This window comes from Sinocyclocheilus anshuiensis, unplaced genomic scaffold (assembly GCF_001515605.1).
Source record: "Sinocyclocheilus anshuiensis isolate Anshui unplaced genomic scaffold, SAMN03320099.WGS_v1.1 scaffold444, whole genome shotgun sequence".
Taxonomy (NCBI): Eukaryota; Metazoa; Chordata; class Actinopteri; order Cypriniformes; family Cyprinidae; genus Sinocyclocheilus; species Sinocyclocheilus anshuiensis.
In genome coordinates this window covers 466233-470930 of record NW_015555739.1, presented here as the reverse complement: position 1 = coordinate 470930, position 4698 = coordinate 466233, and positions in this window count along the sequence as shown.

The following is a 4698-nucleotide window of genomic DNA, read 5'->3' as shown; positions in this document are numbered from 1 at the left end:
GCCTGTCATTTAGACACCGTCTCCATGGAAACCACATCGGCTCTCTGCAGGTGTTTGTCAGGAAGGGGCGGAGTCACAACCCGTCCATCTGGACCAGGACTGGAGGACACGGCTGGAGACACGCCCAGATCACACTTTGGGGGCAGGGCCTTCAAAATAACTGCATTTTTTTAAAAAACACACCTTACTTTTTTTTCCTTTTTTTTTGCAATTTCTGTGATCAAAATGCAATCAAATGATTTTGTGGTGATAATTTCCAGATATTTGCGCAGAATTTGCAATGTTTCTTTTATAATTAGGATCCCACATTGACCATATTATTTATGTAATTAGATGTACAGTAGTCATCATACATAAAGCTTGTTTATTTTTGCCTCATGAAATTCTGACAACTTCAAACAAGATTTATTTTTGTTATTAAAAATAAGAAGCATAAGATGCAAATTATTCCTTGAACACTGAACTTTAATTGCTAAACTTTTCAGTCCAGCCAAGATTTCATAAATCTATTTTTATTTGTTTTTTTGGAATTTTTGTGATAAAAATGACTGATTTTGTGGCTGTAATTTCCAAAAGTATTTTTAATTCTTAATTATGAAACCACATTTACCATATTATGTATGACATTGGATGTACAGCAGTCATAAATGACAGAAAAAAACAATATGCATAAAGCTTGTTAATTTTTGTCTCACCAAAATCTGATTTAGTATTCAGGTATAAACTACTACAGAAATTAAATAAACAAATATAAAATAAAACACTGAATGAATAAAACAGTGCATTAATCTGTGTTTCTTTTTGCGATTATTTCACGATTAAATGATGCATTATGCAGGATCACAAAAAATGCAGCATTTTGTTGGTTTTGCGTATGTTCTGTGATCTGAAATGTGAAAAACTGGAGGGACTGACTTCTGATTATGTGGTTTATTGCATCAAAACCAAAGCTCTGTAAATAGCATTCACAGTCCAGACTGATATCTGTATCCATCCTGCTGTTTGTGATTATTGAGCATGTGCGTGTTGATTCTAGTGTGATTGATGCTGTTCTGTATCAGATTGTGCTGAAGGCAGAGAGACGGCGAGGGAAACATGGAGAAATCGCTGTGGATGATTTTAGTCTGAGACGAGGAGCTTGCAGTGATGAACACCACAGGACAGAGTGACACACACACACACACACACTGGACAGAGTGACACACACACACACACACACACACACACACACACACACTGGACAGAGTGACACACACACACAATGGGCAGGTCAACATTCATATTCATGAGGACATCTTTATTTACCTTTTTTATGACCATGAACCTGCAGATTTGTGCAGAATTGGACCAAATTGCCTTGCATATTTATTAAATGTTATTATTGGTTATTCTGCTTTCGGATAACAATAACAGTGTTGGTACTATCAGCTGTTTAATGCATGAAATTTGACAGATTTCCTCACAAAACCAGCGCAGAATGTGAAGCACATGTGATACCTGATCAGTATCTTCATCCACAAACACAAATACTCTGATTTTATTGTGTTATAGACGCCTTACAGGCTGAGTCTCGTGTGAAAATATGTCCGGGTCACATCATGTGATAATGTTATGATTATAGCATGATTTCTGTTAATATTTTTATTTAATAAATGCATCCAGACTTTTAAGTTACGTTTTTCAGTATTTCCATTAATGGTCATTCTTATTTAAAAATGACAATAATATTGTGATTTATTTTTTTTTTAATCAGCATAAATTAAAGGCAGCACAAATGCTTTAACTAATAATATTTCTGTTAAATTATAACAATATTATTTTTCACATTTAAGGGTGGGACTTGTGTTTAATTGTCATTAAAATAATGCAACAAAATGACACACAAATTCTTTAATTTTAAGGAATGTTCCAAAAGACTTTTTGAAGAAATTAATATTTGAGGTGAAATGTGAGCTGGATTATGTGAGATTCACTCACAACAATATTTAGTTCGACGCACATTAATGTCTTTATATTTTTATACATCATTCAGTCATAATTAGTGTTCAGTTCTTTCTATCCCTTACTGTACTCATGAAATGTTTTTCTAACTTCTTTGTAAATATGTTCAGTTTGTATCCGAATGTGTATTTAAAGCTCTAAATGCTTCATAAACTCAAATCAAAACCTCTGTTGTTGATCATTGTGATTGATCTGATTGCAGCAGATTTAATGAATATTTAATTTTCCAAGGTGGTTATACATTTAGGTTATGAAAACATTGTGGGAACATTGTTTTGAAATGTTTCTAAAACGTTGAACTGTCCAGTTTTCTTGTCATGATGATAATGTTATTTAAAGGTTACAAATATGTTCCTTAAACGTTCTACTAATTAGATTTTTACCCAAAACATATCGTAAGGTTTATTAAGAATGTTAAACTGTCCAGTTTTTTGTGTGTCGTAATTAGAACGTTATTTAAAGATTACTAAAAATGTTCCTTAGAATGTTTAAGTACAAATAACATCACGAGGGTGTTCTGAGAATGTTGTTTTCATCGTCATGAGAATGTATCAATTGTTAATAACGGTATAACAACGTTCCATAAACATTACTTTAAGAATGTTTTGTCCTGACATTTATATAGCCTGACTTTTAAAATACATTAGTGAAAGTAGCGAGAACGCTCCCTGTTTTCTGGGATTGGAAATAATCTGATCAACAGAAAAAACAGCAAGTAAACACTTATCTATCGGATTCAAGGGTACCTTGTGCTAAGATGCGAACAAGTTTATTTACGTATTACGAACTGGTCAGATGCTAACAAAAAAGGCTCTTCTTTTAGATATGACAACAAACTACTCCACAGCAGGCAGCTCGGTGACATTATAGCAGCGACTTTCTTCAGTTCTGAACGCGGCAGCTGACGCACTGCGCATGCGCTGAAGTTTTGTTCGGAATACATAAATACACAAATACACATGTAAACGAATGTGTGACTCAAATTGCAACAGGGTTGCCAGGTGTTCACAACAAAACCCGGCCAATTGCTACTCAAAACTAACCCAATCGCATTTTGAGGTGGGTCCCCTGGGTTCTGGGGGATAAAATAGATGTTTTTTGGAGGGGTTCCCCTGGTAAGACTTGCATTTTAGGTGCTAAATATCACGTTATTGGCGGCACTTCAAACCACTGACATGAAAAACAACCCAGTGGCAACAGTGTTAAAGTAGCCCAATTCCGCGGAAAAACCGCAGACTCGGCAACACTGGATTGTAAAGTTTAGGGCTCATGTAAACTTTAATATGAACTTTCAGGATTCATTCGAAATTGACAAAAATTAGTGCATATTAAATACCTAGTGTGCAGTGTTGCCAAGTCCACGGTTTTCCTGCAGAATTGGGCTACTTTAAAGGAACACTCCACTATTTTTGAAAATAGGCTCATTTTCCAACTCCCCTAGAGTTAAACAGTTGAGTTTTACCGTTTTCGAATCCATTCAGCCGATCTCCGGGTCTGGCGGTAGCACTTTTAGCTGTAGCTTAGCATAGATCATTGAATCTGATTAGACCGTTAGCATCTCGCTCAAAAATGACCAAAGAGTTTCTATATTTTTCCTATTTAAAACTCGACTCTTCTGTTGGAATGAGATTATAGTTCCTAGCCATATCGGCCTAGAAAATCACAACTTTTCATTTTCATTTCACAAACAACAGAAGAGTCAAATTTTAAATAGGAAAAATATAGAAACTCTTTGGTCATTTTTGAGCGAGATGCTAACGGTCTAATCAGATTCAATGATCTATGCTAAGCTACAGCTAAAAGTGCTACCGCCAGACCCGGAGATCGGCTGAATGGATTCGAAAACGGTAAAACTCAACTGTTTAACTCTAGGGGAGTTGGAAAATGAGCCTATTTTCAAAAATAGTGGAGTGTTCCTTTAAGGGCCATTCACATGTCACGCCTAAAAACGCGTCGAAAACGCTAGCCACGCCGCTTTCTCCTTCTTTCCAAAGCGCTCGGTAGCTTGCGCTCCCGATGCGTCTGCTGTTGCTAAGCAACCATGACCTGCGCTCTCCATGACCACACGTAAGTTTCAGCAAAGGATAAATGGATTTCCAGCACTGAAAATCGCTTGCAGTAGCTCTGCTACTAAATTTACACTAAATTTATTTAAAAATGGCTATCTCTGTACAGCTATGATCAGATGTTCCTCCATCTTGGCTAAGCTTTCAACGTTGTTACAGAAAGGGTGAAGGTGATTGGTTGGTTCTTGTCACATGACCTGCGGTGCGGTGCGCTTGCGGCATTCTGAAAAGTTGAGATGTTTTTATCTCGCTGTGGTGCGGACGCGTCTGGAAAAAACTCTCTAATTGCGCGCGCTTGCTGCGCGTCTACATTTGAAATAACGAACTTGAGTACGCAAAAGACGTGATATGTGAAGGGCCCCTAACAATGTTGCCGCGGCTTGATTTTCATGTCCGCAGGTTGAAGCGACTCCAATAACGTGATATTTATCCCCTAAAATGGGGAACCCTGCCAAAAAACATGTATTTTATCCCCCAGAATGCAATTTTTATCGAGGGACCCCCCGTGAAATGCGATTGGGCTAGTTATGGGCTAGTTTTGAGTAGCAATTTTGTTGGGCAGATTTTGTTGTGAAAACCTGGCAACCCTGCTAATGTGGTCGGCGCCAATAGACTCTCGGCCCCCCATACT